General features: G+C 44.2%; 1 protein-coding gene across 4 annotated transcripts in view; it reads right to left on the bottom strand.

Moving 5' to 3' along the window:
• Nucleotides 1–12662, bottom strand: part of LOC121278900 (solute carrier family 45 member 4-like) — an 80744-nt gene extending 68082 nt beyond the window's left edge. For 3 of the 4 annotated variants that reach the window (XM_041189407.1, XM_041189409.1, XM_041189413.1), the window contains exon 1: nucleotides 12485–12662. The gene's annotated coding sequence lies outside the window, so the exon portion shown is untranslated. Of the gene's footprint in view, nucleotides 1–10586; nucleotides 10678–12484 lie in introns of those variants that run through there. The other variant, XM_041189411.1, reaches the window with a different exon arrangement.
• Nucleotides 12663–26114: the final 13452 nt, after the last annotated feature.

The following is a 26114-nucleotide window of genomic DNA, read 5'->3' as shown; positions in this document are numbered from 1 at the left end:
ATTGGCCCAAGTAGATCAAGTATCAGTGGGAGAGCCTCTAGGAAAGGGTGACCATTGCATCTTAAGGTTTAGGTTAATCATGGAAAAGGACAGAACAATCCAGGGCAAGGATAATTAATTGGGGGGAAATCCAACTTTGATGGGATGAGAATGCATCCAAGTCAAGTGAGTTGGAATTAAAAATTGGCAGGAAAGACAGTGGCTAAACAATGGGCCACCTTCAAAGAAAAAGTATTGCAGGCAATGTCAAGGTGTATTCCCTTGAAGGGAAAGGTGGGACAAGTAAATCCACAGCACCCTGGATGACAAGATCTCTCTTAAGATCTTAGAGGTAAAGATGAAAAGGAAGAAGTGTGCCTGTGACAGATGTCAGGTAGAAAATACAATGGAGAACCAATCAGGCTGAATATAGAAGGACCAGAGGGGAAGTGAAGAAACTAGTAAGAAAAGGAAGGAGACAGCATGGAAAGAGGCTAGCAGCAAACATAGAAGACCTTGGGATTCTCTTTTATAAGCATGTAAATAAAAGGGTGGTAAAAGAAAGAGTTGGGCCAATTAGGAACAAAAAAAGGGGACTTGCATGTGGAGACTGGAGAAATAGCAGGGGTGTTAAACAAGTATTTTGCATCTATCTTTACAAAGTAGGATGCTAACCAGGCCAAGGTGAGAGAGGAGGTAACTGGTACACTAGAAGAACTTAAATTGAGAGGAAGGTGGTGTTGGAAAGGCCAACTTTACTTAAAATAGATAAGGTACCAGGACCGGATGAGATGCATCGAAAGAAAGAGAGATTGGAAATTGCAGAAGCACTAGTGATAATTTTCCAGTCTTCCTTAGACACAGGGGAGGTGCCAGAGGACTGGAAAACTGCAAATGTTACACTTGTTCAAAAAGGGATACAAGGATAAAGCTGGCAACAACTGGCCAGTCAGTTTGACCTCTGTGGTAGGGAAATTTCTGGAAACTATAGCACAGGATAAAATCAATCATCACTTAGACAAGCGCAGGATAATTAAGGAAAGCCAGCATGGATTCATCAATGGAAAATCATGTTTAACTAAGTTTTTTGAAGTGGTAACAGAGAAGGTTGATAAAGGAAGCACTAATATGGTGTGTATGGACTTTAAAAAGGCATTTGATATAGTGCCAAACAGGCATGTGAACAAAATTCTAGGTCATGGAATCAAAGAGAAAGTAGGCACTTGGATAAGAAATGGGTAACTGACAAGAAACAGAGTAGTGGTTGTTATACAGATTGGAGGAAGGTTTGTCGTGGAGTTCCTCAGGGATAAGTGTTGGAACCTTTGCTCTTCCTGATATGTATTAATGACCTAGATTGTGGTGTGCAGGGCACGATTTCAAAATTTGAAGATGTTACAGAGATTGGAAATGTTGTCAACTGTGATGGAGATAATCTTGAACTTCAAAAGGACAGACATGTTGGTGGATTGGGCAGGCAAGTGGCAGATGAAGTTCAATGCAGAGATGTGTGAGGTGATTTGTTTTGGCAGGAAAATATGGAGAGACAGTATAAAATAAAAGGGAATGTCTCTAAAGGAGGTGCAGAAACAGAGGGACCTCAATGTATATGTACATAGATCACTGAAGATGGCAGGGCATGTCGAGAGAGCAGTTAATAAAGCATATAGTATCTTAGGTTTTATTAATAGGGGCATTGAGTACAAGAGTAAGGAGGTCATGCTGAACTTGTAGGAGATACTAGATAGGCCTCATCTGGAGTACTGTATACAGTTCTGGGCACTATACTTGAGGAAGGATGTGAAGGCATTGGAGAGAGTACAGAGGAGATTCATAGGAATTGATTCCGTGGATGAAGAACTGTAGCTATGAGGATAGATTGGAGAGGTTGGGGCTGTTTTCCTTGGAGAAATGACGGCCAAGAGGAAACTTGATAGCGGTATTCAAGATCTGAGGGGTATGGACCGGGTAAGTAGAGAGAAACTGTTCCCACTCGAGAACATCAAGAACTAGAGGACACAGATTCCAAATAATTGCCAAAAGGAGTAATGTGATGAGGAAAATTTTTTCACCCAGAGGGTGGTTGGAGTCTGGAGCAAACTTCCTGAAAGGGTGATGGAGGCAGGTTCGATAGAGGTATTCAAAAGGAAATTGGATTGCTACCTGAAAAGAGAGAATGTGCAGAGTTACAGAGATAAGGTAGGGGAGTGGGACAAGGTGGAATGCTCTTGAGAGGGTAAGACCATAATGCAGAACACAAAGTTGAAAGAGTAAAACAATTAGGTAAACAGGTGATTCCAAGTTCATGTTATAAAAGCCTGAAGATTTAAGAGGAAAAACAATCTGAAGGGGAACTCAGTTTTGAAAAAGATGAATGAGGATGGCACTGATGCATAATACCACCACAGGGATTTGGTGAAGAGTCACACGGACTCGAAACATTAACTGTATTCCTCTCTGTAGATGCTGTCAGACCTGCTGAGTTTTTCCAGGTATTTTTGTTTTTGTGAAGAGGAAGAGCATATTTGATGCCTAGAATAATCAAGGAAAATTCAGAAGGTCACTACCATAATGAAGATGTTAAAATTCAGCATTCAAGTGGCTGATCTGTATAAATGAAGTGGTGATCCTCAAATATCAGCAATGGAATCACTGTTGCTCACCATTTACACAAATAATTTGGACTGCGTACAATTTCAAAATTTATGGATGACACCAAATATTTAGGGGTTGGCAAATGTCATGTTCAGTACAAGCATGAGGACTGGTTACTGCATATTGTAAAATCATACTTTGTGAAAGTGGCCACAAAACCTATTAAGTTGGCTGCAACTTAACATGTGACTATGGACATTTAAATTCTAGACAGTATTCAATTCTATAGCCAATAATTACTTAAACATGGGCCTGAATAAGAGTATTTTGCAGCCACCTGTGAAGTTCACACATCTCATTGTTTAAAGATGAGACAGTGTTTGAGGAATTTGGGATCTCTAGAATGTTGGTCTCCGAGTGCCATATTGAACAAAGGTGAATATTCGAGCACAACTTGGGGCAGAGGTAAGAATGAATGACCATTGTATTATGGTGGTCTGGACCCTAGAAGTGTTAACTCTGCAGTCATGTGACTAAAACTAACTTCTGCAGTATAATACAACCTTAAAGGGAGAGAAACATCGGAAACACCTGAACCATCGTAGTTGAAAGTCCTCTCATGCAGCCAAAGTACCATACTTGATCCAGCTTCCAAGTCCACCTAAGAACCAACCTCCTATTCGAATTCAAGAGGATTTGCAGCTTCACTAGAATCTTGTTTCTAAGAGATCTTCACTCCAATTGAAAATCAACTCGACTAAGATGATATCAGGCCGACATCAGAGAGACAGTTATAAATTCCATTCTTATAATTACAGCTTTAACTTCATCTGTATCTAATCTTTGTATGTGATAACATGAGTGTGACGAGCGATTAAGATGGTGTGTTTCAAACATCCAGGGCAAGTATGTGATCGTAAATAATTTTTATTTTTAAAATCACCAAAATTCTGCTGCTGAATTTATTTTAAATTAGGAAAAATCACTGAGGGTAAGGAAATACACACACCTTACAAATAAACATCTTGATTAAGGACTGGAAGGGAGCACACAATTCTGTCTGTAAAACATAATTAATACTGAGGAAGACTGACAAAATACAAGATGTTAAACTTGCAGAATGGATGTGCAATTGACAAATTAATTTTATATTGATAAGCATGTGATGTGATACATTTTGTTAGAGAAAGGCCACATATACCTCATGTAAAAAGCATAAATAGAATTAATGAAAGATATTTAAAAATACACATACACAAGTCACAAAGCAGTGATACAGGTTAATAGGGCCATTACAAAAAAAGCAGAGATTCATTTCTTTCTCCATTGATCAGCATCTGTCAACATTCATTTTGCTAAGGTCCCTGCAGTCTTTCCTGAATAAATTTGCCAAATTGGGACATGAACAAATTTTGATTGTTCCCTCAAACCTGAAGCCTAGATTATTTGTTTGCAATTAATTAGCGTGGCTCTAATAAATACCTGTGGAATATCACACCACAGCCTTTCATTACATTAAGATTCCTATTATGTCTATCCCTGGCTATCTACCCTTCAATCACCTCTTTATCCATGTAGCCACACTCCTTTTTTGATGATGTTCAGGCTCATGTGGCAACTTATTAAATGCTTTTACAAAGTCACGTAAATGTACTGCATTACCTACGTTCATCTTCAAGGTTAGTCAAGTACAGCCTGCCTTTCAGAAATGTGCGCTTCCTGGCCCTGATTAGCTCTCAGTTCTCCAAGCAGTTACTAATTTAATTCCACATTATTAGGCACATAAGCTACCAAACCCCAGAGATTTTTCTGTCTCAAGTCTCAACAATTTCAGACCATCTCTACATATAAAATTGTTGTACAACTTCCATAGCCAACACTTCTGTTAAGAGACGGGCTACTCATCTAGTATTTTTGCCACCATCTCATTTTCCGATACAAGTTTGATTATCACATTGACATGCTTAAAGAAAACTATATTGCTTTTTGTTTTTTCTCCCCCATACTAGTTTAGGACTTTTTTTTTACTTTTGTCTTATTTTATAAAAAATGCATATGTGGAGAAATATATATTTTATATTTCAAATTTCAACTGATTGCCCTGTACATCTTTGGATGCACTCACTTTTCTCCTTACCGGATATATTTGATTTCATCTGATGTAAATATTTGCTGATTTACACAGTTCTTACTTGCCAAATTTCCTCTTATTTAATCCAGCCATGGTCCTTTTTCAAACCTTGTTATTTCCATCCCCACAGTTCAAAGGAGAATCTTTGTCTTGACTTGGTGATTCTTGCATTTAACCTAATTGTACGGTGGTCACTACTTTCTAAACGTTCCCCTACTTTAGGATCATTACCCAAAATGAGACCAAGTAGCACTTATTCCTAAAACATAAATTTAACTTCTAAAGCATCTGTCAAATCACTCTTAAACTTCGTACCTCTAGTTTGTGTGCAGGGCTATTAAACTCCTGACAACTAATTGATGAAGGAAGGGATCAGAAGTTAACTGTACTTAGTTTTAGATTTATTCACAAAGTGAAATATTGTAAGTGTATAACTCCGAATTATATTCCACATAAAGTCAACAAGAGTCTCTTTATAATGTTCTATCCAGTTTTGAACCGGGAACCTTACATATTCGAGGTAAATGTCAAAACCACACTACGGAAACAGGGGCTTAAAATTTCACCAGCCGCCAGGCTGGGTTTCGAAGCTGTGATCCCAGAGAATTAAAAACAAAAAAAACTGCGGATGCTGGAAATCCAAAACAAAAACAAAAACAAAAACAGAATTACCTGGAAAAACTCAGCAGGTCTGGCAGCATCGGCGGAGAAGAGTTGACGTTTCGAGTCCTCATGACCCTTCGACAGAACTTGAGTTCGAGTCCAAGAAAGACGTTGAAATATAAGCTGGTTTCAGGTGTGTGTGTGGGGGGCGGAGAGAGAGAGAGAGAGAGAGAGAAGTGGAGTGGGGGTGTGGTTGTAGGGACAAACAAGCAGTGATAGAAGCAGATCATGTTGCATCTTTTGCGTGGGCATGGGGTGGTGCCATAGGAGGGGGTTGAGGAGTAGGGGGTGATGGAGGAGTGGACCAGGGTGTCCCGATGGGGGGGTGAAGGGAAGATGTGTTTGGTGGTGGCATCATGCTGGAGTTGGCGGAAATGGCGGAGGATGATCCTTTGAATGCGGAGGCTGGTGGGGTGATAAGTGAGGACAAGGGGGACCCTATCATGTTTCTGGGACAGAGGAGAAGGCGTGAGGACGGATGCGCGGGAGATGGGCCGGAAACGGTTGAGGGCCCTGTCAACGACCGTGGGTGGAAAACCTCGGTTAAGGAAGAAGGAGGACATCACCAAACACATCTTCCCTTCACCCCCCCTATCGGCATTCCATAGGGATTGCTCCCTCCGGGACACCCTGGTCCACTCCTCCATCACTCCCTACTCCTCAACCCCCTCCTATGGCACCACCCCATGCCCACGCAAAAGATGCAACACCTGCCTCTTCACTTCCTTCCTCTCTCACCGCCAAGGACCCAAACACTCCTTTCAAGTGAAGCAGCATTTCACTTGCATTTCCTCCAACTTAGTCTACTGCATTCGTTGCTCCCAATGTGGTCTCCTCTACATTGGAGAGACCAAACGTAAACTGGGCGACCGCTTTGCAGAACACCTGCGGTCTGTCCGCAAGAATGACCCAAACCTCCCTGTCGCTTGCCATTTTAACACTCCACCCTGCTCTCTTGCCCACATGTCTGTTCTTAGCTTGCTGCATTGTTCCAGTGAAGCCGAATGCAAACTGGAGGAACAACACCTCATCGTCCGACTAGGCACTTTACAGCCTTCCGGACTGAATATTGAATTCAACAACTTTAGGTCGTGAGCTCCCTCCCCCATCCCCACCCCCTTTCTGTTTCCCCCTTCCTTTTTTTTTTCCAATAAATTATAAAGATTTTCCTTTTCCCACCTATTTCCATTATTTTTAAAAAAAATTTTTTTTACAAAATCTTTTATGCTCTCCCCACCCCCACTAGAGCTATATCTTGAGTGCCCTACCATCCATTCTTAATTAGCACATTAGTTTAGATAATATCACCAACTTTAACACCTATGTGTTCTTTTGTACTATTGTTGACATCTTTTGATGATCTGCTTCTATCACTGCTTGTTTGTCCCTACAACCACACCCCCACTCCACTCCACTTCTCTCTCTCTCTCTCTCTCTCCGCCCCCCCACACACACACCTTAAACCAGCTTATATTTCAACTCTTTCTTGGACTCGAACTCAAGTTCTGTCGAAGGGTCATGAGGACTCGAAACGTCAACTCTTTTCTTCTCCGCCAATGCTGCCAGACCTGCTGAGTTTTTCCAGGTAATTCTGTTTTTGTTTTTATCCCAGAGTATTTGCCTGGGTTTCTGGATCACAAGTTCAGTGACATTACCACTGTCTCCCCAAGCATCTCTTGATATGTGCTCAAGTAATCATCCAATTAATGCCCTCCACTTGTATATACTTAAACTTAATATTAAATTCACTGTTAATTGCATAAATTAACAAAAGTGCCACAAAGTGGTCTATTCAGGATTATTTTCTTCAAAATTGATGCTACCAAGTTTTTCAAAAGAAAATTAGGTAGACACGAATGACATGTGGTACAAATGGAAGGAGATAGTCTATCACGATGTCACTGTCAAACACTGACAGGTGGAAAACAAATCTGTTATAATACCTTTCAACAGACAAGTTTAAAATCAGTCACCCCCACAGACATTACAACATGGAAACAAGTTGGTGGGTCCAACTTGTCTGTGTTGGTGTTACCTTCCAATCCAGCAATTAATTTACATTCACTCACTCTGCTGACATATCCCTTCATCTTTTTTGTCATACACCTAATCTTGAATGTGACAGTTACAATTTCAACCAGTAACCCTGAAAATGAATTCTTCAGCCTCACAAATCTAAATAATTTATCTTGTTTTCTATTCAAAATCATTTGCATTCAATCTTGCATCTACAGTTCCTCATTCTTGACACCTCAACTTTTAATCTACAAAGTCCCGTCCCTTCAGAATTTTAAAAACTTATCACCCCAATAATCTACATTGTTCCAACAAAATCTTTTTCAATAAAAACATATGGTAGAAGGTGAAAAGGTCCATGAGACACCGCAAGCAAGTTTCTTTCAATTTTTTAGGCAGCCTTCCTCTCATGAGATGGTTTGTGCCATGCTGGTCAACTAAGCATTACCTGGTGTGGCTCGGGAGCTCTACTCTGACATGGCAGTCTTCGCTGCAGGTGAAGACAATGGGCTGAGAAGTTGCACGACTCGCTGGCTTCTGTTTCCTTTGGGCCCTCTTCAAGGGCAGCTGAGCTTTCTGTTTCTGCTTGCTTCTTCCAAAACATCAGCCTGCAGGTGTCACGGCCTTCAGCAACTGTCTCCCAGTTGCCAGTACCAATGTCCACTATCTTCATATCTCGCTTTCAGGTGTCCTTCTAATGGAGCTACGGACACCCAAGATCATGACCTAGTGACCAATTCACTTTGGCTGAAGTTTTTGGGTATAAGGCTGTCACCTATCTGATATGACCAAGCCACCTCAGTTGGTGACCTTGCCTTACCAAGAAATGCCAGGGATTCGTCTGAGATAGCAAAGGTGGAAACTGTTCAGCCTTTTCTCCTGCCCATGTTGGCCAGGCTTCATCATTATAGAGGAGTGCACTAGGGACACAGGCTTGGTAGACTTGCAGATTGGTGTTCTCTGTCAGATTGCTATTGTTCCACACACTATTGCTCTTGGATATAACAGCTGCAGATTTTGCAATGTGTGTATTAATTTCAGCATCAAATGACAGATTGCTGGTGATTATGGGGCCTAGAAATGTGAAGCTATCAACAACCACCAGTGTCAAATTGTCAATGTTGCTACATGGCATGGCAACATTCTGGACCACGATAGTTGCCCTCTTGATGCAGATGGCTGAACCAAACACTTTACAGGTGTGAGAAAGTATGTCCATTGCCACTGCATGTGCTTGTCAGTATGGAATATTAGTGTAACATCATCATTGTAGAGCAACTGTCTGATGAGGATTTGACACACCTATATCTTAGATCTCATGCAAGCAAGACTCAACAGCTTTCAGTCAGTTCTGAGTTCTGCTATGCAAGACAACGACCTAAAGGCATAGACAGCAAAAAGAAGAATATGCCAGAGTGTCAATGCCAGAACATAATCCCATTTGACCCAACTATGGATAACAGGTTCCAATGTTGCCTAGTCATTGCTGACCTTAACCAACATGTTGTCACATACAGATTGTTCTACTTTTCCTACCAAAGTGCATCACCAAGGGGAGTTCAGCCTGAGAGCAATGTACAGAATTAAAAAGACAGGCAACTGAAAGTTTGGGGTTGTGCTTGCAGACTGAATGGTGATGTTTGGAAAACGGTCACTGAATCCGCATTCGGTCTCCTCAATTCCACAATACAGCCTGTTTTTCATTGGGATCTGTGAATACATATACTAAATTGAAAACAATATACTAAATTGTGTCCAACAGTTCAAAGTGATGGGTCTAGTGTGGGTGAAGAGTGGGTGCAATATGCTAAAATGTCATTGTAAATTATGTGCAAAAGTCTCATGGTTTACACCTCTACTAATCACAAGAGTCCACTCTACGTTGAGCGCACAATTTGCATGCCAATGCAAAGTTAAATTTAAAAAAAGACACCCAAGAACATAAGAGTAAGAGTGCCTCAATCACTCCAACTTCAGCAAAACTTTATATCCCACTAGTCCCTCACTGTGCCAGTCTCAGATGTCACTCCTTAAATTCATTGAGCCCATGGTTGCTTTAGGTGCTACCTTATATAAACTCAGATTCAGTTCATTCCTCAGTTGCTTATTCTGGCTGTAACATGTTGATGCATGATCCACATCCTGTGCCACTGAGCTTTAGGCACTTCTGGGCATAACTACTCTGATATTTTTGCCAACCTTCTGAATTTCACCTTGCAAGATGACATTAGAAAACTTCTAGGCTAGGTAGCAAACAAATAATTGCGTGGTGATAAATTTCAGCAGGAAAAATAGAATCATTTACATCTTAGCAGATAAATTGAATGGAATAGAAGCAAGGGATCTAGGGATAAAGAAGAACATTAAAAGCAACATCCCAGGTTAGCAATTACAATTCCTAATGAAGTGCTGCTATTTATTTCTAGGGATATAGAATTCAGAAGTGGTGAAGTTATATTAAGCTTGTATAGGGTGTCAGATCCAAAAGACAGCAGTATGAAATGCAGAATGCTTCAGCAGTGTACTAAAATATCAGTGTAGATTATGTATTCAAGTTCTGGGATGGGGCATGACCAACAAGCTTCCCAGTCAGAGGCAAGGTAACCAAATGAGCCAATGATAGAAATGCTAAAATAAAAAACTGAAGATTGGGATACCTGAAATAAAACACAAAAAATGCTATGATTACACAGCATGTCAGCAACACAAAAATGTTTATGCTGCGAGAGGGACCCTAGAGCAGAATCAACTGAAACATCATGGATGATAAACCAAATAACAAGCTGTCTCTTTCAGATGCTAACTGACTAGCTGTGTATGTATAGATTGTGTTAAGAGTAAAATATATTGAGCTTTTTAAAAAATACTTTAAAAGGTAAACCTTGCATGCAGTGCTACTACGTAGATTTATAATTCTCATAACAAAGAGCCTAAAACTCACCGACACAAGGAAGATTTTAATGCTCTTATGGTTACACTTTCTGAAGGGCATGTTTTTTCCCCCCCCACTATTGAATATTTTCCAGATCTGTCCAAAAGGCTCAGTGGTACAAATATTCTTGTTAAACTGTCATGCAGATAATGCAACATCTACATTAATCTCTTCATGGATTACTAAAGGAATTGCCTTAAGCTTCAATAAAAAAGTAAATATAATTTTAATTAAATCAAGTTAATTTATTGTCAATATATCAATAGTTACCAGAAGATATTGCAATTCCCAGTCTTAGGATCATTTGCAGACAGAAGCTCCAGGGATTTTATTTTGCGGTGAAATCTTTATCATTCATCTATAATCATCAGGCACAATGAAGCCCTTGTGCTCTTTTCTGAAAGGCAGTTCCCCATCTCAGGAAACACCAAATATTTATTCAGTGTAGCACGTCCAAAGAGCTAACCCAAATTCCTTAAAAAAGCCTTCCAGCCTTTTTCAGGCAGCAACCAAAAAAATTAGCATACTGTAACTAGTCGAGTTTAAGTGGGGCCCACATAGGTTTTAAAAATGTATATAATCTCTAAAGCAACGTCCATTAGTTAATCCAGTGTGGTTCTAAATTAATGTTGATTATATAACAACGACTGATTGCACTTTTAAGCTTACCAGCTTACAGTCTGCAGACACCAAGATGAAAATGTGTCCAGTTTAGAGACAGGGAGAATGCAGTAGAATAACGAAGGCACTTACAGCTGAAGCACCCAAATAGACACTGCCTGTTAGTCTTTAAAACGCTACAAATAAACATTTTCCTCCTAATTGTATGCATTTTAATTAAAATGCAATAGAAAATAATTCAGGCATATTTCACTTGCATAGTTACCCATCTCACCTCCGAGAAAGTCCAGTTTGCTTTAAAATCTCACACTTGCAGTCTGCTGTACGTAACTAAGACTTGGAACCAGGAAAGCCAATCACGGATAGTAAATGGTCATGCGACCGTAAATGCGATATTATGCATTCGTATCCTGACCTTTATGGCTGAATGATTAGGTTAAACCAATGCGGCACCATCAGAAAAAGAGCGATGTTCGCCAGCAGAACCGTTGAAGAAAGACATTTAAAAACATACCTTAATGAGTAAATGAAATTACGTCAACTCCATAAAATGAAATAATTTCTTCAAGCAGCACTCACTGCCAACATACCTCCTTGTCACTTTCATTTTAGGTGGCATAAAAGCACATTAGCTGCCAAATCTTAGGAGATTCTGGTGACGGGAAATGCGGGTTTCAATGTACCCCCGTGACAGTGCAATCATCACACTTGCCTCTACAAAATAGGGAGACTAGATACAGATCTCGGGGCCGAAGTCACCAAGGAGGTCCTTTTAGCAGACTGAAACGTACAGGATTCATGGATAATCAGGAAGCAAGAAAGTTCAGTACAACAAACCAGAACCAAAACCGCACGTTACCCAGCTGGGATCAGAAAGAATCAAACAGAAGTAAATGGCTAAAAATAAGTAACAACCTATTAATAAAAACAAATCGGAGCCTTTACTACCGTCCAGGGGTCAAATAATCGAGTGAATTGCCCTGTATGGGGGTCATGTTTCAATTGTAAACTTGCAGTGCCCAACATAAACTGTAACAGGCGCAAGAGCTCATTGAAAATCCTACAATAAACATGTAGAGTTTACCAACAGACACCTAGTCCAAATGCATCATTTAGCTAGTGGACAAATCTGCACCTGCAACAACATTTAACTAGTCCAGACACGGATCTGATCAATATGCTTGTTAAAAAATATAAACAAATATCCGTATTAGTTTCACCCAGCTTCCCCCCCATTGCGGCTCCAGCCAGACCGGCGGGGGGGCTCCGTGCAGCATCTCTTACACCCCCGGGACAGTGCGCACGGTGCCAAAGGTTGCGGCATCGCTGCCGGGAACCGGCGGCACATCAGCCCCGCAGCGGGTCCCCGGTATACCACCTCCCCCTCTCTCTCTCTCTCTCTCTCCTCCGGGCTACAGCTTTCCTCATCGAGAACTGGTATGTACCAGCCTCCCCCTCCGGTCCCCATGCGGGGCTGGGCTGCGCTGGACCGGACCGGACCGGGTAGCCGACCCCTCCGGATTAACCCCACTCCCCGTCTCTCTCACCTTTCCCCGCAGACCGGTTGCTGAAGCGGGGCCTTCGGCAAGAATGAGTGTCCCGCAGTCCGGGAGTACTTGGGGTTTTATCAGGGGCTGAGTGTGCAGTGTTTTCCGGCGTGCGTGCTCTTGGAGGCCGGGCCGCTCTCTCACCATTTCCCGGGAGGGAGACGGGGTGGGGGAGGGGAAAGGCCGGAGGGGGGAGGATTTTTAAATCGAAGAAACAGCCGTTAACGACAACTTCCGGTGACGGCGCCTTCAAGACACCGCGCGCCACCCAAGCGCATGCGCCTCCACTCACTCCCCCCAACAGTAACCCCCTCCCATTCCCCCATCCTCCCTCAAAACCCTTCCCCACACTCCCACCCTCCTCCCCACAGTCCCACTCACCCCCATCCTCCCTCAAAACCCTTCCCCACACTCCCACCCTCCTCCCCACAGTCCCACTCACCCCCATGCTCCCTCAACCACCATCCCCCTCAACCCCCTCCCCACAGTCCCACTCACCCCCATGCTCCCTCAACCACCATCCCCCTCAACCCCCTCCCCACAGTCCCACTCACCCCCATGCTCCCTCAACCACCATCCCCCTCAAACCCCTCCCCACAATCCCACTCACCCCCATACCTCCCCACAGATCCACTCACCCCATCCCCCCTCAACCCCTCCTCACAGTCCCACTCACCCCTATACCTCCCCAATCCTCCTCCCCACAGTTCCACTCACCCCCATCCCCCTCAAACCCCTCTCCATCCCCCATAACCCCCATTCTCCTCCCCACAGTTCCACTCAACCCATCTCCCCTCAACCCCTTCCCCACAGTCCCACTCACCCCCATCCCCCTCAAACCCCTCTCCATCCCCCATAACCCCCATTCTCCTCCCCACAGTTCCACTCAACCCATCTCCCCTCAACCCCTTCCCCACAGTCCCACTCACCCCCATCCCCCTCAAACCCCTCCTCAGATCCCCCATTCCCCACATCTGAAATGGTCCAACAAGTCATTCATTTGTACCAATGCACTCTTGAAAAGTATAATAAGAGCAAAACCAGCCAGGATCACCCAGCATCAATCAAGGACTCAGATACAACAAAGACACACTGAGCCCAGTCAACCTGACAAAGTCTTTCTCGCTAGGGACTTTCTATCTAGGGACTCGTGTCAAAATTGGGAGTGCTGTCCCATAGACTAGTCAAGAAACATAATCATGCTCCAGATGGTCTGCAGCGGTTTAAGAAAACAGCTCATCACCATCTTTTCAAGGACAATTAGAGATGGGCAATAAATGCTAGCCTTGCCTGCAATGCAAATCCACAATTTGAAAACCATGTTGGCTGCTTCAGATTATGTTCTCATCTACATCTTTAATAATTGAATCATTATTTTAAGATCCATAATTTTCCTTACTACAGGTAATAAATTAGCCAGCTGGCCTTTATTTACCTCTCTAACTAGGTGGGGGTGGGGGTAGGGGGTAGGGGGGTGGCGGTAGGGGTGCTGGTGGGGGGTGGTGGGGGGGTAGGGGGTAATGGGGGTGGGGGTAGGGGGTAATGGGGGTGGGGGTAGGGGGTAGGGGGTACTGGGGAGGTGGGGATGGGGGGGTAGGTGTGGGGTGGGGAAGGGGTGGAGGGTGAGGGGGTAGGCGTGGGGTGGGGGGGGGTAGAGGGGCTTGGGGGCGTGGGGGGGTGTTGGGAGTAGGGAGTGGGGGTGGTTGGGGTACGGGTGGAGTAGGGTTGGGGGTAGGGGGCTAGGGGGTGGTGTGGGGGGGTAAGGGGGGTAGGTGGGTGGGGTTGGGAGGGTGTGGGGGAGGTGGGGTGGGGAGGGTGTGGGGGGAGGTTGGGGGGGTAGAGGGGTGTTGGGGGTAGTGGGGGAGTAGGGGAGGGGGGGTGGTGGGGGGGTGGTCTGGGGGGGTAAGGGGTGCATTTGAGTGTTTTGGTAGCGCCAGTCTAGCATGGTCCGGCGAGGGTATCAAGGAGGGGGTGGGGGGGGTAGGGGGTGGGTGTTGGAGTAGGGGTGGGGAGGGGGTGGTGTGGGAGGGGTAGGATAGGTGGTGTGGGGGGTAGTGGTGGTGTGGGGGGGTAGGGGGTAGAGGGGTGTGGCAGTGTAGGGGGGTAGAGGAGTGTGGGGGGTAGAGGGTGTTGGGGGGGTTGAGGGTGTGGGGGGAGTAGGGGGTGGAGGGATTGGGAGGAGTAGGGGGGTGGGGGGGTTGGGGGTAGAGGGGTGTTGGGGGTAGGGGGGGAGTAGGGGAGGGGGGCAGGTGTGGGGGGGGGTAGGGGGGGTGCATTTGAGTGTTTTGGTAGTGCCGGTCTAGCATGGTCCGGCGAGGGGATCAAGGAGTGGGGGGGGGGGGGTGTAGAGGGTGGGGGGGGTAGGTGTGGGGGGTGGGGGGGTAGGGGTGGGGAGGGGGTGATGTGGGAGGGGTAGGGTAGGTGGTGTGGGGGGGGTAGGGGGTAGAGGGGTGTGGGGAGGTAGAGGGGGGTGGGGGGGTGTTGGGGGCGTGGGGGGGGTTGAGGCGGTGGGGGGGTTGAGGGGCTGGGGGGGAGTAGGGGGTGGAGGGATCAGGGGGGGAGTAGGGGGGTTGGGGGAGTAGGGGGGTGGGGGAGTTGGGGGTAGGGGGGAGTGGGGGATGGGGGGAGGGGGTAGGGGAGGGAGGGGAGGGGGGGTGGGTGGGGGGGTGGGGGGTTGGTTTGGGGGGGTGGTGTGGGGGAGTAGGGGGGCTGGTGTGGGGGGGGGAGGGGGATGCATTTGAGTGTTTTGGTAGCGCCGGTCTAGCATGGTCCGGCGAGGGGATCAAGGGGAGTGGGAGGGCCAGAGCGTACATGCCATGGGGGAGGGAAACTGGCAATGGGGAAAGATCTGGAGGGGGGCCTCCAATGGGCCCAGGGGCCTGTTAAGGAAGCATCCACTATTGCTCACCCCCTTGACCACAGACTGCACAGTGAAAACTGCTGGGCTGGATCCTTTCCAAATTCAGCTGGAATCTAAGTAAATCAACTAACTAGTTTCATACATGTAAATAATGTCTATAATCTATAGACAATTAGGGCTGGTTTCCTGGGGCTGGGGATGGTGATTCTGCCTGACCACCTGACCAAAACAGCACACTAACTCTGCTAGATGGATCAGCCCCTTTATTTATTTGGGGGTGGGGGTGTATGGTGTCGGGTGTCGGGTGTCGGGTGTCGGGTGGGGGGGGTGGGGGGAGTGGGGGGTGGGGGGGTAGGAGGGGGTTTCTGGCTCATTTGCATGGAGTGAGGATGTGCTGGGTACTTTTATTAATTGCATTGCATGCATATGCTGTTACTTGAAGTTGCTGTGTTGCAGTAGAACGTAAAGGCTTGTAGCAGCTTTAAAAGGCAGTGAATCTGTGCCGGGTTGGCTTTGCTCCAGGGTTGTTTTTTTTCCCATTCCTACGGTGTTGTTTTTCTGCAGTTTCATTCCATTTTGTAAATGCATTTGTCAGCATTTATTGTTGTCCTGAGTTAGGAAGTGGGTTGTTATGTCTGGTAGCATTTCAGAAAGAAGTCGGGCGCCTTGTTTTGAATGGAGCACAATAGAAATGTTATTACAGGAAGTGGAGGAACAGAGGGAAGTCCTCCTTCTTTCCTATGGCTTAAGAGGTGCGAAAGGTTGTGACATGAAAAGCATGCTAGAAGGTGGCCCTATTAGTAAGTAGCAACAGCATTGTCCAGAGGACCTGGTTGTCATACTCAATGGCCACACTAGGAGGACAAGGTACGTAGTTACCTGGCCTTCTTATTTGATCTCCATTAACTGTGGGAAATATGACCTAGCACCTCCTTTTATTCCTTGGGAATTAAAGCTGGATGCCTTCTAACTGCCCCGCAAAGCAATTAACATATAGAATGAAAGATGCATGCGCAGAACAATTGGAGATCGTCAGACTACCCATATTAAGAGCGCAATTATAAAGAACAAAAACAAAAACAGAATTACCTGGAAAAACTCAGCAGGTCTGGCAGCATCGGCGGAGAAGAAAAGAGTTGACGTTTCGAGTCCTCATGACCCTTCGACTGAACTTGTCGAAGGGTCATGAGGACTCGAAACGTCAACTCTTTTCTTCTCCGCCGATGCTGCCAGACCTGCTGAGTTTTTCCAGGTAATTCTGTTTTTGTTTTTGTTTTGGATTTCCAGCATCCGCAGTTTTTTTGTTTTTATCTCTGCAATTATAAAGAATCTCTCCAACTTCCATGGGTTGCCCATGATCTCCACCCTACATTTTCCAACACCTCCCTCAATCTCCCTTTAGCACAAACTGACCCAAAATAAGCTGATAACAAACCTTCCATTACAACCTCCTGCATCTCTGCCTTCAGTATCCTGCAGCAGTTGGCTTTTACATATAAGATTAAGCAGATTTCTGCCAGCATTTGGTACCTTCTTTAACCCTGTTTCTACAGTTATAGCAGAGATATGTGCACATTAGAAGGGAGAAAGCCAAATCTGGAAGGGTTCTTGTGACAACTCACAAACTAACACAACTTGATGAAAACAGGGAAACACGTTCACACACGTTGAATTACACCTCCTCCTTCAAGCACAAACATACATACAAGCTGACAACAAATGGAGCGCCAGGTCAGGTGCCTGCCCAGGGCAATTTTATACTAAAATATTCTGAGTTTTTTTTCCTAACCATAGATTCTTTTTGCCTTTACAGGCATAGCAGAAGAACCAGCAGGTCTCTCCCTGAAGCAGTCACAAAACTGGCACCGCATCACTACTTTTCACACTCCCAAGTATTAGCACAGATGCATCAGCTCACTGGTGATACACAGAGCACATGACAGGATCAGCTGGAAGTGGAAGAAGAGGAACAGGAAGCAGTTTACTGAAGAAAAAGGATGCTTCCCTCCACAGCAATGCCGTCAATGCATCTGTTCTCTGGGGCCTAAGAACTGCCTTCTGAGCATGAGAGATTATTGGAGTCATTAAGGAAGGAGAAAATATTGCAGTTCAAGATCTGGCTGCAAGCTGAGTATTCAGGAGAGATTGATGCAACAGCCTCTGCATTAAGGGCTGTGCTGCAGATGGCCTTTGATCTGCCCTTTGTTCATAGAATGTTTGCATGTTATTGATGCCTTCTGCAAACACTTTGCACATGCAAGTTGTGAACTCCTCCATGCTGGGCACCATGAAGTGGAAACTGCAAATCACTTTCCTCAATGACTCCAATAATTTCTCATGCTCCACTCAGTTTTTGCCCAATTTGGCACTAGGATCCTGAAATAGGCATAATCAAGGGACATAACACTGTTTAAGCAGATGGTTGGGCACTCAGAAATGAAGCCAGCTACCAATTTGCTAGCCTGTGCATTACTGAGAGGAGAGGGCATAAGACAATGTCACTCAAAACTGGTCCCTATGACTATGATTTTGTGCCTATAAATTGAATGTAATACAAACCAATTTTTACCCCAAGAAGCCATTTCAATGCACACAGAAATATTTATCAATAGACAAAGTGCCAATCCACAAATTTATACCAGCTACTCTGAGTTATTGCTGGGTCATTCACCTTGCTTCACTTACTGGTAGTAGTCCATTACATACATTACCAAATTATTTAAGAGATGATAAACTTATTTCTGAACTATTTTGGGATGATCACTGAAATGAAATTAAGTCATGTAGCAAATGAGGCCATTATGTGATTGACAAAATCCTGAATAGCATAGGTCCAAAGCAGCTAACCATATGGTCAGTGATCAAAAATGCCATTGATCTGCCAAAAGTTTGAACCTATTGTCTCGCCTGAATAGAATGTCCTGCAGTCTAGCCCCTCTCCTCCTGCCAATGAGGTATGTTAAATATCCATCATGTGCTGTCTCCTGTATAATCTGGCTAAACTTTGTGGCTTTAGACTGGACATTGGTGCTTTAACAATAGTGAGTATAGAATTATAACTGCCTGTTTATGCATTTGATCCCTTTGCACCATCCAGGGGAACAATGGAAAACCTTAATCTGGTGTATTTTTCCTAAACCATGACAAAAGTAGAATTAACATTAATATCATGGATACTTCAATAGTTTTTGAAAACTTGGAGATAAAGGGATGATTTGATCCAAGCAATCAAGATATTAAGGGGAAAAAGTCCGGGTAGATTGGAAAAACACTATTTCTGCTGATTGGGAAGTCAAGGACTAGCAACATAATCTAAAAATTAGAGCCAGACCTTTCAGAAGTGAAATTAGGAAACACTTCTTCATTTGGACCATAATGATCTTTTCTAATTCTGTATTTTGCACAGTCTTTAATCCTTGTTTCTTTCTGGAACTCTCTTCTGCAAATGGCAATTGATCCTAGATCAATTGTCAGTTCTAAATTTGAGATTGATAGGTTTTTGTCAACCAAAGGTGTTAAGGGACATGTGACAAAGGTGGATATATGGAGTTAGGTCCCAGGTCAGCCAAGGAAATATCCTTCTCCGACTGAGTCACAGCACATTATCTATATCTGTTTGTTCCATATGTGACCTAGAAGTCTTGATGCTTGCTTGAGTACATAGGTCAAAAGTGACTCAATTTCTCATGCTGGCCTCTCTCAAGCTGAAACATTAGTAAATCAGAGCATACAGTCTCCCTCCTGGTTCTGAACCTATCATTAACCAGTTTTTGTCCATGTCTTGATGTCATACTTTAACTTGAAATAATTCACTCTCGTTCATTTTCTGTCAAGGCTCATTAGTCCAATATTTTCTAACCTGCCCTCACAACCGAGTCCTCTACCACTAAAGATAAACCATCTTGTCCTTTTCTGTGCAGAGCATGTGATCATAACTGAGCACAGTATGCAAGGTGCAGTTTAACCAAGAAAGCTATATAACTTTCCTCTTGATCCTTCCTCTCATTTTTATATCTTTCCTTCTTTATGCGCAAAGTGGTCAATGTATGTAATGGACTACTACCGATAAGTGAAGCAAGGTGGGCTGAAACCAGAAAATTCAAGGGAGAGTTAGATAAACGTCCAGAGAAAAATTTGAAAAGGGTGTGAGAGGAATTGTGCAATATGATATTTCTTTGACTCTGGGGGCATCCAGTTGTTTGTGTGGTAACTTTACATACTTTTTTTCCTTTGAGGAATAGTGGTGAAGTATTGGGACAATTAGCAAGCCAATTAGCAATCTGCTTGAACCACATCATGAACTCTCATTCCATGGCCAACAAGTCCTGGCATGGTGGTGCTTCTAGCTCAGAGGCAGGGGCACTATCTACTGAGCCACAAGACCTCCTCCAGTTGGACCATAATGATCTTTTCTAATTCTGTATTTTGCACTGTCCCTAATCCTTGTTTCTTTCTGTCAAAGTTAAACAAATCTACTTTTCTAACTTTAAAACTTTGAAACATTTGATTTCCCTCTTCATGACTCTCACCGTCCATTTTGCATACCTTCATTGGGGGTATCTTCATAGATCACTGAAAATCTGATTATCTAAACAATATCTCCATTACGTACGTAATTGCTAATAACCAGAAATCTGAATTCACAGGAATATGTATAATGCTGTGTCAGTAAGGGAGATGTGGTAATTTACAATAAGTCATTTCTGAATCCTGCCTCTGTGTTCTTTGCAAACATGGTCATCAGCATTTTCAAAAAAATATTCCCATGATGTAAGAACTGTTCTCAGCTGATATAAACAATACGTAAAGTTCAAGATTACTCCTTGAACCACAGCAAATGGTGTGAAAATTATTTTCTTCTTGAAAGCATAGCAATTCAAAAAAACACTAAAGGGTGACATAATCAATGTTGTATTAAGCATACTGATGCAACTATTATATAAACACTGCTGGAGCTCTGCTTATGGCTCAATTGGTAAGCATTTTGACTCAACAGTGACTACGCTTTTAAAGTATTGCATTGTTTGTATAGCCTTTTGGGGCATCCTGAGGTTGTGAAAAGTGCCATATAGAGGCCAGAGGGAGCAGTAGTATGGTGGTAATGTTACTGGACTAGCTTTTCAGAGGCCCGGACCAATGCTCTGGAGACAAGAATTCACCACGGCAGCTAGGGGATCTTAAGTTAAATTAAATTAATTAAATTTGGAATTAAAAAGCTGGTCTCAATAATGACAATCATGAAATTACCAGATTGTCATAAAAACCCATCTGGTTCACTTACATCCTTCATGGAAGGAAATCTGTCATCCTTACCCGGTCTGCCCACTTGACTCAGTCCCACAGCAATGTGGTTAGCTCTTAACTGCCTTCTGAAACAGCCTAGCAAGCCATTCAGTTGTATCAAAACCACTACAGAAAAGTTGAATAAGAATAAAACTCAATGACCACCTGGCATTGACCTAGGCACTGGAAAGGACGAAGGTACACCCTGCCTGGTTGACCCTGCAAAGTCCTCTGGGGGCCTGACCACAGTCATACTCACTAAATCATACCTTACAGCTAATGTCAAAGACTGCTCCATCACATCCTTGGGTACGTCCTATCCCACCAGAGGTGATGGCACAGTACACTATGGTCGGGAAGGCAATCCTCAACATTGACTCCGAACCCCATGAAATCCCCATGGCCTCAGGTCAAACATGGGCAAGGAAGCCACCTGCTGATTATCACCTACCACCTTGCCTCAGCTGCTGAATCAGTGCTCTTCCATGTTGAAAACCACTTGAAAGGGGACAAAATGTACTGTAGGTGAGGGACTTCAACGTCCATCACCAAGAGTGGCTCAGTAATGCCACTACTAATCAAGTTGGTCAAGTCTTGAAGGACATATCTGCCAGACTGGGCTTGCAGCAGGTGGTGAGGGAAGCAACATGATGGGATAATCTGCTTGACTTCATTCCTATGATGATACCTGTCACAGATGCACCTGTTTATAACAGCATCGATAGGAATGACTATGGCGCAGTCCTCATTAAAACAAAGCTCTGTCTTCACACTTGGGACACTCTCCATTGTGCTTTTTGGCAACACCATTATGCTAATCAGAATAAATTCAAAACAGATCTAACAACTCAAAACTGAACATCCATGAGGCACTGGGACACCAGCAACTGCACAATTGTATTTCACCACAATAGGTAACCTCACTGCCCGGCACATCCCTCATTCTACCATTACTCAGGATGAACTCTGGCTCAATGAAGTGACATGAAGATATAATCATTTCTGTAAGGTTATTGGAATTTATTGGAAAATAAGAGTAATAGTGGGATTTGTTTATGTGTGTATGTGTGTACGTGAGACTTAATTGAATTAGAGGCAGCTATCTGGGTGCTTTGATGTAAGAGGAGAAGTTAGATTTGAAATGTTAATTAGGTAAACATGGGTAAGTTTAGAAATATAGGTGTTAAGGGAACATTTGCATTGTTTTCAAAGGAGGGGTGAAATTGTCACCTAGCCAGGTGAAGTTTAGAAACAGTGTTTATTTTTCCCAAAGATTACTGATAAAACTTAGCGCTATGAGAGATTTTTATTATCATGAAGATAAGTGCCAAGACAAGGTGAAACAATGGGTATTTGTATTCAAAGAGGAAAATGTGTATAAAGGAGAGATCTTACAAGTGTGAAAAAGCCTTCAGCATCTATGCCTCAAGCCGCTGTCTTCAAAGAACTGAAGTTAAGAAAACTCACTTTGAATTTGACTTGTTCAGGACAGACACTCAAGATGATGGTCCACTATCACTTTCTCAAAGACAGTTAGGGGTGAACAATTAATCCTGGCCTTGCCAGTCACCCTCACATGCATGAACAAATAACAATATATATAAATGTAGTTCTTTCTTTCCTGTAAGGGTAAAGTATACAAACAAGGAAGCTCTCAGTTTTGACCCCTGCGTTATGTTAGGCCTGAACTCCCTCGGAGTGGCTATCAGCGTCGGATTGCCACTCTGTGCCCAATTTCTTACCTGAACCTTTCTTCCCAGCCTGTCTCACCCCGACCTTCCGACTCAGGCCAGGCAAGATCCAGGCAGTGCAGCGCGTCCCCGGAGCCTAGCATCAAAGTGCAGCTGAGTTGGGGAAGGAGTCCAACCCCCCTTTTTACGGCACTAGCTGCCATAATCCAGGTAACTTTAAAGGTCCATTGAGATTTAAAGGTCCCTGACAGACGAGGGTGAAGGTAAGTGTCTAAGGTAAGTGGATAGGATTTGGGGAGATCAGAGGTCTGGCAGGGGAGAAATCGGAGGACAGGGGTTGTCAGGCCTTGGGAGGGGTGGGGTGAGGCCTTGGTTGGGGGGGTGGCGGGTCAGGCCTCGGGTAGGGCTGGGCCTGGAGTGGGGTGGGGGAAGAGTGTCAGACCTCGGGGAGAGGGGAGGGCCTTGGGTTGGGTAGGGCCTCTGGAGGGTGGGAGGGGTGGGTGTCGGTCCTCGTCAGGTCGTTCAAGCCTGGAACGGGGGTGAGAGACAGGCTTGGTGGGTGAGGGGTGGGGGTGGAATTCCCGCGGGGGGAGTAACTGTGATGTGGGAGGAGACTCTGGGGTTGTCAGGAGGTGGGGTGAGGCCCCTGGGATGGGGGGTGGGGGGTGGTCGGGGGTGTGGGAGGAGACCTGGGGGGGGGGGGGGATGATGTCAGTCAAGCAATAGTTACACAGAAGTTAGAAGTGGTTTTAAGTTTTAATCCTTATCACTTTTTCTGGATAACAATTGGTGTAACACAGTCAAAATCATCCAAAGTTTGCAATTTAATTCACATTTTCGGATGGTTCCCAGGCAGGGCACTTGCTTAGGGGACGTTTGCACTTCTGGGAATTGATGAGTAAACCTCACCTGGGAACTTTTGAAGGGGATCCCCCAGCGCATTTTTTGGGTACAGCCCCAATAGGATGCTAGCAACTCAGAAGTTATGGCCCGTTAAATCAGCAGATGTCAGGTGGCAGGGCCATAGGGTACAATAGATGGCCTGAAGAATTATCTAGGATTCCTGCACCGGATTGCTATTTACTTACTATACTAAGACATTAGTATATTAGGTGGACATTAGGTGAGGACAGATTAGGCATAGTTGTGATGTCACCCTTTCTCCCTTTCTCCATTTCTCCATTTTGGAATAGCCTGTCGATACTCACTGTCCAGTTTCATCATCAAAGAACTGCCATATAGGAAGGTTCTACAGAGTGATCGGCACTGTGCAACATTTCCACAACACAAGTCAATTCCTTCAGGAAGGGAGAAAAGAAAAAGAAGGGCTGGAATTTTCCAGAGGCTTTGGTGGGAGGTAGGACCTGGGGCTCCATTTTACAAGTGGCAGCCAATTAAGCAGCAGCTGTTCAATTAAAGATCAACAAGAGGCATTTCAGAGGGCCAGCTCTCAACACCCTCAGCAGTGCCACAGGAGATAGTGGCCACTACTTGGGCTGCTCCTGGAGGAAGAGGACACAGCAATGGATGCATGCCCTCACAAACAGTTACTAACAGACAGGGGTCTGGGGGTGCTGGCGTCAATCAGGCAGGCACTGGCTAGGGAGATGGGGGTTGGTGATGCCACAGATGCAGCCATTGCTGTTAGGGGGTGGCCTTCATGAGCCAAAGAGCACCCAGAAAAACCTGCTAGGAAGCTGCCAGTGTTTACCTGGTAAGTTACCGACACAACAAATATCCCCCACCCTTCTGCTGGTAAAAAGCTAGGAAAGGTGAGAAGAGGCCCTTAATTGGCCACTTAAATGGCTCAGTTGGACTCTGGGTGGCTTCACCTTTCCCTCTGTGGCAAAATGACCACAGAAAAATCCCATCTCCAACATGTCCGCAAAGGCCCTGTTAAATCCAACCTAAAGTATCTGAAATTTGTAAGATTAGATACATTTCAGAACTAGTCTGAGGATTTGTTTTACATCTGTTAAATTCAAAATGATGCATTAAACATGATATGCAATCACATACTCCCACATGTTCCTTCTATTGTTTCAGTGCTATCCATTACTTAAACAATTAGCAGAGACCCGCAAGACACTTGTGGAAAAATTAGTATCTTTATTGCAACTGCATTCTGTAAACCCCCATCCCATGCCAATCCTTCCCATGCCCTCCCTTTCTTGCCATACCCATCCCATTCCTTTCAACCTTCTCATATCATCCCCATCCCATTCCCCCATCACACCCCTTCTTCCTATGCCATCGCCATTCCATGCCATCCCATCCCACATTCCACACCCAACATGAATTTAGCTCCATTCCATACCATATCCACCACCATACTCCCCATGTCATCCACTCATCCCTGTCTATGCCGTTCTGTCCAATTCCCATTCTGCTTCCCTTGTTCCTAATTCCTCCAAACTTTGTAGCTGATCTTCCCTACCTTCTGCTGTTTGTTTTCTCCATCAACTCCCCCCAGCACAGCGGGCACCACCAAGCATCCCTCACATGCTGGGCTTATCCCCCAGTGTCTGGGTTGGTGTAGCACTGATGGGAAACTTGCATTCACTGTGGGGAAATACTGATCTCTGTTCAATTCACTGACACTACTGTTAAGTTCCTGTGCGAAGAACTGGGCACCACTAGATGCCTTGTATCAGGTGGATCAAAAAATTTGATACTCAGTACATGCAGCAGCCGAATTTTGCAATAAAGTTTTAAAATATCTAATTTTTAAAAATATTTATTTGTTCATGGGACGTGGGCATTGCTCAAGCCTAACTGCCTTTTTTTTCAGAGGGCATTTAAGGGTCAACCACATTGCTGTGGGTCTGGAGTCACATGTAGGCCAGTAGATTTCCTTCCCTAAAGGGCATTAGTGAACCAGATGGGTTTTTATGATAATCAGCAATGATTTTGTGGTCACCATCAAACTTAATTCCAGATTTTTATTGAATTCAAATTTCACCATCTGCCATGGTGGGAACTGAACCTGGGTCCCTAGAACATTCCCCATGTCTTTGGCATACTCACCTGGTGCTACCACCTTCTTCACCTTTATCCCACAGGTGCAGAACAACAGTTTTAATTCAGCCCGCTGACCAATCAGACAAGTGTTGGAAGATAAAATCTCCGTACTTTTATTATAAATTGTTTGATCTTGCAGATTTAATGGCTGCAATAACTCTGACCACAATGCAGCCAAACCTTTGCCATAGGGTTAAAATGTTGCAGTGGTTGCCTCTTCCATATTAATATCACTTAAAAGCAGCTGAATCTAGAGGTGAGAAAGTTAAATAAATTTTGACATAAGCACATGAGAAAAATCTGTTAGCCTGGAAATGAGAGATGTCACCGTATAAATAGTTGATGTATCACACTTCTCTCACCATTATTTTATAGGAAGCAGTTTGAAATAAATTGTGTCAGGTGTTCACGTGATAACATCACTCACAAAATTTACAGGATATAAGGAAAAAGGACAGGGAACAATAAACACTTAACCTGAAACAGTTTCATTCTTTTAAAAGCTTCATTTTCTAATAATAACTGCACTATAACGCTGGTGTGGATCTCTTACCGCACTCGAGTGCGTACACCCAACAAACACTATTTGTCTGACAGTGGTTCTGCAGTTAACAGGAGTTCACTGAAGATAACTGTGGCTTACTGGTGTGTTAGAACTTTCAGGACTTCCTTGGAATTTGATGATGGCACTGAGAGAAGAAGCACCATAATTGAATTTAGTCAGTGGTTACTAAGGTGACTAAGTGGAGTGGGAAGCTGATCTTGAATTCAGCTG

The sequence above is a fragment of the Carcharodon carcharias genome, chromosome 6 (assembly GCF_017639515.1).
Source record: "Carcharodon carcharias isolate sCarCar2 chromosome 6, sCarCar2.pri, whole genome shotgun sequence".
NCBI lineage: Eukaryota > Metazoa > Chordata > Chondrichthyes > Lamniformes > Lamnidae > Carcharodon > Carcharodon carcharias.
The sequence above is the reverse complement of the archived record's forward strand: the minus strand, read 5'-3'. Positions and strand labels throughout refer to the sequence as shown.